The sequence below is a fragment of the Mus musculus genome, chromosome 7 (assembly GCF_000001635.26).
Source record: "Mus musculus strain C57BL/6J chromosome 7, GRCm38.p6 C57BL/6J".
Taxonomy (NCBI): Eukaryota; Metazoa; Chordata; class Mammalia; order Rodentia; family Muridae; genus Mus; species Mus musculus.
In genome coordinates, this window is record NC_000073.6 from 72,710,958 (window position 1) to 72,721,662 (window position 10,705).

The 10,705-nt window shown below is 42.6% G+C and overlaps 1 pseudogene; it reads right to left on the reverse strand.

Annotated features, from left to right (window-relative positions):
- Gm7693 (predicted gene 7693) lies at positions 1,474 to 2,682 on the reverse strand (annotated as a pseudogene).

Below are 10,705 nucleotides of genomic sequence, written 5' to 3' on the forward strand. Positions count from 1 at the left end.
TAACTCTTGCTCCCATGGACCACGAACAAAAAATAAGTCTTTCATCCTGTAAAATATTTCTTTCAGCATTGAGGACGTAACAAAGCAAACATGACTAAGAACAAGCCCCTAAAGTAGTGTGCAATGGCTTGCTAGCATGGCCTTGCACAACTTTAGTTCCCAGGCAAAGAGAAAGGATGACTCTCCATGACCTTTGCAGACCTGCAGAGTGGCTTGCATTCCAGCTAGAGTGGAAGACCTCCTTGTGGAGCTCCCAGGATGCAGTTGAGTGCCACATCATAGGGTCTGAAGGTTGCTAAGAAGCTCTCAGAGGCAAGAAGAATCAGTGCTTAGGCCCTGTGTCTGCTGTACTTTCTGCCTCTCTTATATGACCTATGTTTGGTGCACACTCCCAGAGGTGGCAGTGGAGAACCATGAGTCAACGCATTCACATCCCTGTGCATATCCACACCATAGTATGCACTGAAGCACAAAAACATAACACGCTAGGTTTTCCTCATCTCTCTGCTTGCCGTGGGAGCTCTGAAGGGCAGCTAGGACTCAAAGTGGGTCAGAGGGCTTTTCTGTCAGCTAAAGAAGCAATCCTTTCTAAATTAAACACCAGGTGTGAAGCAAGCCTCCGGCTTTGTGTTCCCCTCTGCTGTGCGTACACAGAAATGCCTGCACAAGTGCAAGATAATCCATGCATAATTCACCAGGCTATGCTCTCCAGATGTGCAGTCACCCCTGGCTTCCCCTGACAGCTGGGCTTTGTTTTTGGAGACACAATATTGGCCACAGCCGGATCTGACTCCAGCATGCCAGCCTGTCTTGCAACATGACTGTGGCTGTCTGTCTCTTGTCTCCTGGCCCTGTCCAGAAAGTCCCCCACTCCTATCTCATCTTCTGTTGCTGTCTGGACTCCTCTGACCTTTGCCTTACAGGGACTTTTCCTACTTCACTCATCATACTTTAAAGCTGAAATTGAATTTACCTTCACAGTGTAAACATTTCTCTTCCAGTGTGGAGGATTTATGGTTTCCTTTGTCAGGCCTGTGAGGGGCCTTTTCCAAGGCTGAGAAGAAACTTCTGGGGGAGACTTAAGATTATGATTTGCTTTAAAGGGAGAGAATTATCGACGAATTATAGACTAGCAGGTTTGTCCAAGGGACAGATAGTGCAGCTAATAATACTGAGTCACTATGTGCCTCGCTGTTCTTGTACCAACTGTGTACAGCCATCGCGGCAGATGTCACATAGAGCCTTAAAGGGAGACGAACGGAAAATACCTATTCAGGGTCTATCTATGTTCTGTTGCTCTCCCACAAAAATGTCCCACAAGAAGGACCCGAGTTATACACTTTACTGGAAGTTGCCTCATTTATATTTCTTCCCCAGGGTCCTTAGGAGGTCATCTGAGTTGGTTTTATTTTATTTACCTATTTATCTATTTATTCATTTATTTATCTATTTATCTATCTATTCATTTTGGGGGTGGGTGCAGCGAACTTTATTGATGGTATTCAAGAGAGTAGGGAGGGCTCCCTAGGCCCCTCCTGTTATTTTGGGGGTCTGGGATGGAAATTGTGAGGGAGATGCTAAGTGTTGGGGGCTGAGTTGGGACAGGGACTCCTCAACAATGGAGGGCCTCTCTCTTGCTCTCAGTGTCCTTCCTGGGGAGGTTGGTCCAGGATTCCTTACTCCTTATAGGCCATGTAGGCCATGAGGTCCACCACCCTGTTGCTGTAACCATATTCATTGTCATACCAGGAAATGAGCTTCACAAAGTTGTCACTGAGAGCTATGCCAGCCCCAGCATTAAAGATGGAAGAGTGGGAGTTGCTGTTGAAGTTTCAGGTGACAACCTGGTCCTCAGTGTAGCTCAGGATGCCCTTCACTGGGCCCTCAAATGCCTGCTTCACCACCTTCTTGATGTCATCATACTTGGCAGGTTTCTCCAGGCAGCATGTCAGATCCACAACAGTCACATTGGGGGTAGTAGCATGGAAGGCCATGCCAGTGAGCTTCTGATTCAGCTCTATGACCTTGCCCACAGCCTTCACAGCACCAGTGGATGCAGAGATGATATTCTGAGCAGCCCCACGGACATCACACCACAGCTTTCCAGAGAGGCCATCCACAGTCTTCTGAGTGGCAGTAATGCCATGGACCATGGTCATGAGCCCTTCCATGATGCCAGAGTTGTCATGGATGACTTTGGCCATTGTGGATAAGCAGCTGGTGCAGAATGCATTACTGACAATCTTGAACGAGTTGTCATATTTCACATCACAGACATGGAGGTATCAGCAGAAAGGTGGAGATGATGACCCTTTTGGCTTCACCCTTCAAGTGGGCCCCAGCCTTCTCCATGGTGGTGAAGACACTAGTAGGCTCCATGACATACTCAGCACCGGCCTCACCCCATTTGATGTTAGCAGGATCTCGCTCCTGGAAGATGGTGATGGGTTTCCCGTTGATGACAAGCTTCCCATTCTCAGCCTTGACTGTGCCGTTGAATTTGCCGTGGGTGGAGTCATCCTGGAACATGTAGACCATGTAGTTAAGGTCAATGAAGGGATTTTTGATGGCAACAATCTCCACTTTGTCAAGTGGAGAGCAGATGGCAGCCCTGGTAAGCAGGCGTCCAATACGGCCAATTCTGCTCACACTGGCCTTCACCATTTTGTCTATGGGATGAGGCTGGCACTGCACAAGAAGATGTGGCTGTCTCTAAAACGGGGAGGAGCAGAGAACTTTGTTTTTCTTCTTCTCTCACTTAAACAGACTTGCTGGGATTGTTATGAAAATTAAATAGATATGTCATAAAGTGTTTAATTTAGTATCAGCCAACATTAAATGTTCTCTCACTACATTTTATTATTTACTTGGCACTGCAGTTACTGCCTGAGTCCTTATTTTTAGCTATAAAAATACTGAAGCCTGGACTCATCCCATGTCATAAAGTTGGACCCCAGGAGCCCAGCTAAACTTATAGGCAGAGTATCTGAACTCCAACTCCCAGACTTCATGCCAGTCTACCCTATCCTTGTCTCTTGGTTTTCCTTCTGAAAATTAGCCTTGGGATCCTGGAATTCCAATGTCAAAGTGAAGCAACAACAGGAGCTATATTCAAAATATAATTGTGACCACTGCAACATCTGCCCATGGTGACAGACCTGCTAGTGTTCTTTTAGGATCTTAACTGTTCAAATTTTGTTTGAAGAAATCAGTCCCATGCTTTTCCAAGGCAATGTTAACCCATGTCCAGTTAAAGAGACTGGCTGGCCACTCTCCTCTTTGTGCCAGCTCAGTGTCTACATGTCGTGGCTAAGGGACAGTGGGCTCTGAATCGGTAATTTCATCCATTCTGATAACATTAATAGACTTTTTTTCTAATCACTCTCTAGATGACTCTTTGTAGTCTGTGATGTCCCTTCTCCTAATCTGCAGCAAGCTTGGCAGACCCAGCTCTATGCTATCCATTGAGGATTTGTTCTTTGATTTCTCTAGCTGCTAATTTGTGAAGAGACATTGAGTAAAGTGGAAAAAGCAATGGTGCCCCATCTCTTGGCCTGTAATTAGCATGTTCTAACACATGAATTGAATCTGAATTCATCTTTCTTCTGAGAACACACAGGGTCTTTTCATTCTCGAGCTTTCCAAACTCTCAGCTCCATGGTTCTCCTCATCCCACCAAGTGGTCACAGTCAAAGCCATTCTCTTTAGCTCATGCATTATCAAGTCTTTGTCCTGACTGGGTTTAAGGTGGGTTCCACATCTGGTGCTGCAAACCAATTCAGAAGGTGTCTTCTGTCCATCCTCTTGGTCTTCGCCTTTCCCATGACTTCCCAGCATTTGTTTGACTTGCTTCCAGGCTCCCTCTCTTTGTCTACAGAGCTGCTAATTCATTGCCTCGATATTACCATTGTCCTTGACACAAAATTTCAAGTAAAGAAAATTAAGAAGGAGAATGAGCAAAGGCATGACATGACAAACTACATATAGCTGACTTCTCGGTGAAAAGATATCCCCAGGGGGGGAGATTTTAGATGGAAATCTATATGGTCTGGCATCACAGTGAGCATACATCATTTTGTAATTAATTCGGAGAGCTGAGAAGAAACATTAACTATTGATTCCAATTAGCTTTGGGCTCTAAATTAATTGTTTTCTTGCTTGAAAATTTCCAAGTTAATGGCTGGGGGGTAGAAGGACAGCAGGGTTGTAAGTCTGTGTACCTGTAGAATGGAATTATAACATCAGACAGGAAGATTTCTCTATTTAATTTTGCTTCTACTTCTCGACTCTAATTTCATTCTATTTTACCAAAAAGTGTAAGTGCTTCAGGGAACACAGGCTACAGTTCAACCTTAATCTCAGTCAAAGACTCGAATTTTCTAATTCCTTTAGAGTTCTTCTCAGGTTTGTTCCTTACGGAAAACTAACAATGAAGGTCAGGAGTCGCTGCTGTGAGGTGTTTATGGAATATTCCTTCTTGTTGCATAGGCTCTGACAAGTGATGTCATCTGGGCATCTGGTGTCTTGAGTCTCGTGTTCTTAGGTTGTCCTCTTAGCTCCAAGCATGACATTCACTTTGCTCTGTGAACCTTTTACCGTTTCCTTCATCCACATCTACAGCTACTTATTAAGCTCAGTGACCTAACCCTGACCTTCGAGCCTCACAGGGAGAGCCGTGATTCTGGTCTACCAATGTATTCATTTCTCTTCCCCAATATGCCAGTCAGGGATTTCTCATAGCCTTTTGTGGTGAAGATACTAAGTTGACACAAGAAATCAAAATAACCAGATACTAACAACTTTTTCCAGACACTTGGCTGTGTTGAGGGAAAACAGGGTCTTCTTGAGGTTTCTAGAGCTGGATTTTTTTATGTTAAAACACAATCCTAGTAAAGTAAAACAAAGAGATCCATTGTCTCCAGTGGCCAACATCTTTTCACAATGGAAAAGAGCCTTCATAATGTTCAATGGATGACTTGGGGGGTCCAGGAAGGAGGGAGCAGAGCAATGAATCTATACTGGCTTCCCGTTTAGCAAGAAGGGCTTTATTTGGACATAGACTGCCGGTGGAAACAGAGAGGCTTTCAGAGAAGGCTCAGCTAAACTTCAAGTAGGATGTGCCTCAGAACTGTAATGCTGACTGGTGAAGTTTCTTGGGGTGATGGCCCTAAGGCAATTGACACAAAATACTTTATTTCAGAAAATAAGGACCCTGCAATTACTGAGTGCCAATGAAAACAGTGCTGAAAGCTGGGCAGGCTATAGTCTGGACAGGAACTGAGACTGGTTCCAAAGGTCATTCAGAATGGGACCTCACACCAAGAGCCAGTTCCCAGAGTATAAAGATCAGTTGCAATAGTTAAGACATATCCACACGATGTCAAACTGTGTAGCAACAGAGAAAACCAGGACAATGGTTGGGACCAGATATAGAGATGGGGTAAAGCATGTGAGTTTCATGGGAGCTATCAGCTTAAGCCACCACAAGAGAAAAGAGCATACAAACTAAGAAATATCTGGAAATTGTTTATTTAAAATGACCCAAAAATAACCTCATAGAGGATAAATAATGTATTCAAAAATTTTAAAGACTCAGATTCACACTGGTCAGTAAGGTAGCATACGGCTTCAATATCAACACTAAAGAGGAAGGTTGGGGCAGAAGGATTGCAAGTTGAAGGCCAGCTTGCATCATAGTAAGTTGTAGTAGGGGAGGAAGAGGAGGAAGAAAAAGATGAGGAGTACAGGTACTCTATTAAGAGATGCCAAAAAAAAAAAATTGAGATCAACTCTGCTTGGATTTACAGATAAAAAGAGCTGAAAGTGAAGCATTCCAGTGACTCCCTAGGATTCTCATTTCCTAGACCTAAATATGACACTGGGAGTTTTAAGTTGTCTCTTCCCAAGCCACCCACTTCATGGAGTCAGATGTATTTATCTAAGTGCCCCCTCTTATGCCTTGCATGGCACACAGTTCTTAGCAGATATTAGGGGCCCATATGAATTGTAAGTAAGGAATTTAGCTTGAGAAGAGTAGTTGGTGATGGCTTCTTAGAGCAGAACATCTTAAATCAGTGCTTAAAATGAGAAGTAACATAAACCACTCCAGGTAGAGGGACTAAAACCTTCAAGAGAAGACATAGTGTCAATCAAATAACCAGGATGGAAGGTTAAGAAACCAGTGTACTTTTGTCTATAGCAGTAGACCCTAAACATAAGAGGTAACTCTCCTCATCTCTCTCATTCTAGAGTTTTATGTGGCAAGAAGAGAGAATGAACCAGAGACTAGCTACAACATATATCATCATTAATAATTGTTTAAGTGGGAAATTAAGATAATATGAGAAATGGGCCTTAAAATTCCTCTCTACATCGCTGTTGATGGACACTTGGCTTCCACAAAATTTATCATTCATTTCTTATAGAAGCAAAATTAAAAAGACAAATAAATGACTTAAAAATATGCTTCTGAAGTGAATTTTGTTTTCTTAGGGAAATAATTGATGTTTCCTAAAAGCAGCAAAACTACACCAATAGGTGACAGCTGTACATGCCTTTCTGAGTTATAACTTGTAAGAGGATGTTATATATTTCAAAATACTATTACTCAGTATTGATGATGGGTAGTATGCTGGGATTCACTACGTGGACAAAAGAATTTCTCAACTTGGAGGACACTGGACACAAATTTCACAACACTGTCAGATCCATGTCTGATCCTGTCCTTGTGCAGGAGCTCAGCTATGTATGTATGTACATGCATGGACACAATGTTCCCAGCCAGACCATCACAGGAGAAGATGCAAATAAAAGGAAAGTCTGGTATTCCTGTGGATTTTCTCCAATAAGGAACAGGAATTCTTGCTTAGCACTTGTGCTAACCAGGGCTAAGAGCTTTGTTCTGTGAAACTCCTTGGAGATTTGAAAGGCATCCTCCAGGCCTGCCAGTAGAGATCACCTCAAAAGATCTCCATTGGCCCTGAGACAGGATCATTCCCATCAGTGCCCGGGCAGGGAAGCTGATGTGATCTTGCTTCAAGTCTACATGCAACAGCCAAGACACTTGCTCTAGTTTTGCTCCAACAACTCGGGATGGTCATTTCTTATTCTAGAAAGCAAAGAGTGGGTTACTTGTAAGCCCAGTCCTCAGTATTCTCAAATACCTTGTGTGATGGAAGCCTTAAAATCTCCTATACAGAAACTGACTTTTCAGTTTCATGTTTCTGTCACCTTAGCTTTGCCACTAATATTTTTTTAAAAAGTATTTATTATCAAGTATTTCTTGTTGTAGCTATAAAAAAAACAAACAAATAATAACAAAAACAAAAACTATTTCAGAACTGACAGTACGAAGTTAAACCAGGAAATTTCTTAGTAACTCATTTGGCCAAATCCGTCTCTTGATGATGAAGAAACTGGGTGACTGAGAAGCTCCTAAGTCCTGGTCGACAAAGACAGGTTTGTACCTGGGATAGACAGGTCCAGCAGGGTCACAATCACTGAGATTAGTAAGACCCCCACTGCTTCCCACAATCCTGAGTGCCCTGACAAAAGTATCCTCATTCCTGATGATTTCTCTACTGCTGCATGGAACTACTTGGTGTCTTAATGCATAAATAAAATACTTGTGGGATAAAACTATTGGGTTTAAAAAAGCCCCTTCCGCTCCACTCCAGCCCAGGGCTTCCTGGCCAGCGGAGTTGCCGGACACCCGCAAGGGCCCACACAGGATTCCCCACGGGATCCTAAGACCTCTGGTGAGTGGAACACAGCGCCGGCCCCAATCCAATCGCGCAGAACCTGAGACTGCGGTACATAGGGAAGCAGACTGCCCGGGCCTGACCCGGGACAAAAGCCCCTTCCACTCCACTCGAGCCCCAGGCTTCCTGGCCAGCGGAGTTGCCTGACACCCGCAAGGGCCCACACAGGATTCCTCACGGGATCCTAAGACCTCTAGTGAGTGGAACACAACTTCTGCCAGGAGTCTGGTTCGAACACCAGATATCTGGGTACCTGACCTGCAAGAAGAGAGCTTGCCTGCAGAGAATACTCTACCCACTGAAACCAAGGAGAGTGCTACCCTCCCAGGTCTGATTATAGAGGCTAACAGAGTCACCTGAAGTACAAGCTCTTAACAGAGACAACTATAACAGCTAGCTTCAGAGATTACCAGATGGCGAAAGGCAAACTTAAGAATCCTACTAACAGAAATCAAGACCACTCACCATCATCAGAACGCAGCACTCCCACCCCACCTAGTCCTGGGCACCCCAACACAACTGAAAATCTAGACCCAGATTTAAAAGCATTTTTCATGATGATGATAGAGGACATCAAGAAGGACTTTCATAAGTCACTTAAAGAATTACAGGAGAGCACTGCTAAAGAGTTACAGGCCCTTAAAGAAAAACAGGAAAACACATCCAAACAGGTAATGGAAATGAACAAAACCATACTAGAACTAAAAAGGGAAGTAGACACAGTAAAGAAAACCCAAAGCGAGGCAACGCTGGAGATAGAAACCCTAGGAAAGAGATCTGGAACCATAGATGCGAGCATCAGCAACAGAATACAAGAAATGGAAGAGAGAATCTCAGGTGCAGAAGATTCCATAGAGAACATCTACACAACAGTCAAAGAAAATACAAAATGCAAAAGGATCCTAACTCAAAACATCCAGGAAATCCAGGACACAATGAGAAGACCAAACCTACGCATAATAGGAGTGGATGAGAACGAAGATTTTCAACTCAAAGAACCAGCAAACATCTTCAACAAAATAATTGAAGAAAACTTCCCAAACATAAAGAAAGAGATGCCCATGATCATACAAGAAGCCTACAGAACTCCAAATAGACTGGACCAGAAAAGAAATTCCTCCTGACACATAATAATCAGAACAACAAATGCACTAAATAAAGATAGAATATTAAAAGCAGTAAGGGAGAAAGGACAAGTAACATATAAAGGAAGGCCTATCAGAATTACACCAGATTTTTCACCAGAGACTATGAAAGCCAGAAGAGCCTGGACAGATGTTATACAGACACTAAGAGAACACAAATGCCAGCCCAGGCTACTATACCTGGCCAAACTCTCAATTACCATAGATGGAGAAACCAAAGTATTCCACGATAAAACCAAATTCACACAATATCTTTCCAAAATCCAGCCGTTCAAAGGATAATAACAGAAAAGAAGCAATACAAGGACGGAAATCAAGCCCTAGAACAAACAAGAAAGTAATCCCTCAACAAACCAAAAAGAAGACAGCCACAAGAACATAATGCCAACTAAAACAACAAAAATAAAAGGAAGCAACAATTACTTTTCCTTAATATCTCTTAATATCAATGGACTCAATTCCCCAATAAAAAGACATAGACTAACAGACTGGCTACACAAACAGGACCCAACATTCTGCTGCTTACAGGAAACCCATCTCAGGGAAAAAGACAGACACTACCTCAGAGTGAAAGGCTGGAAAACAATTTTCCAAGCAAATGGTCTGAAGAAACAAGCTGGAGTAGCCATTTTAATATCGGATAAAATCGACTTCCAACCCAAAGTTATCAAAAAAGACAAGGAGGGACACTTCATACTCATCAAAGGTAAAATCCTCCAAGAGGAATTCACAATTCTGAATATCTACGCTCCAAATGCAAGGGCAGCCACATTCATTAAAGACATTTTAGTAAAGCTCAAAGCACACATTGTACCTCACACAATAATAGTGGGAGACTTCAACACACCACTTTCATCAAGGGACAGATCGTGGAAACAGAAACTAAACAGGGACACAGTGAAACTAACAGAAGTTATGAAACAAATGGACCTGACAGATATCTACAGAACATTTTATCCTAAAACAAAAGGATATACCTTCTTCTCAGCACCTCACGGGACCTTCTCCAAAATTGACCATATAATTGGCCACAAAACAGGCCTTAACAGATACAAAAATATTGAAATTGTCCCATGTATTCTATCAGACCACCATGGACTAAGACTGATCTTCAATAACAACATAAATAATGGAAAGCCAACATTCACATGGAAACTGAACAACACTCTTCTCAATGATACCTTGGTCAAGGAAGGAATAAAGAAAGAAATTAAAGACTTTTTAGAGTTTAATGAAAATGAAGCCACAACGTACCCAAACCTTTGGGACACAATGAAAGCATTTCTAAGAGGGAAACTCATAGCTCTGAGTGCCTCCAAGAAGAAACGGGAGAGAGCACATACTAGCAGCTTGACAACACATCTAAAAGCTCTAGAAAAAAAGGAAGCAAATTCACCCAAGAGGAGTAGACGGCAGGAAATAATCAAACTCAGGGGTGAAACCAAGTGGAAACAAGAAGAACTATTCAAAGAATTAACCAAACGAGGAGTTGGTTCTTTGAGAAAATCAACAAGATAGATAAACCCTTAGCTAGACTCACTAAAGGGCACAGGGACAAAATCCTAATTAACAAAATCAGAACTGAAAAGGGAGACATAACAACAGATCCTGAAGAAATCCAAAACACCATCAGATCCTTCTACAAAAGGTTATACTCAACAAAACTGGAAAACCTGGACGAAATGGACAAATTTCTGGAAAGATACCAGGTACCAAAGTTGAATCAGGATCAAGTTGACCATCTAAACAGTCCCATATCACCTAAAGAAATAGAAGCAGTTATTAATAGTCTACCAGCCA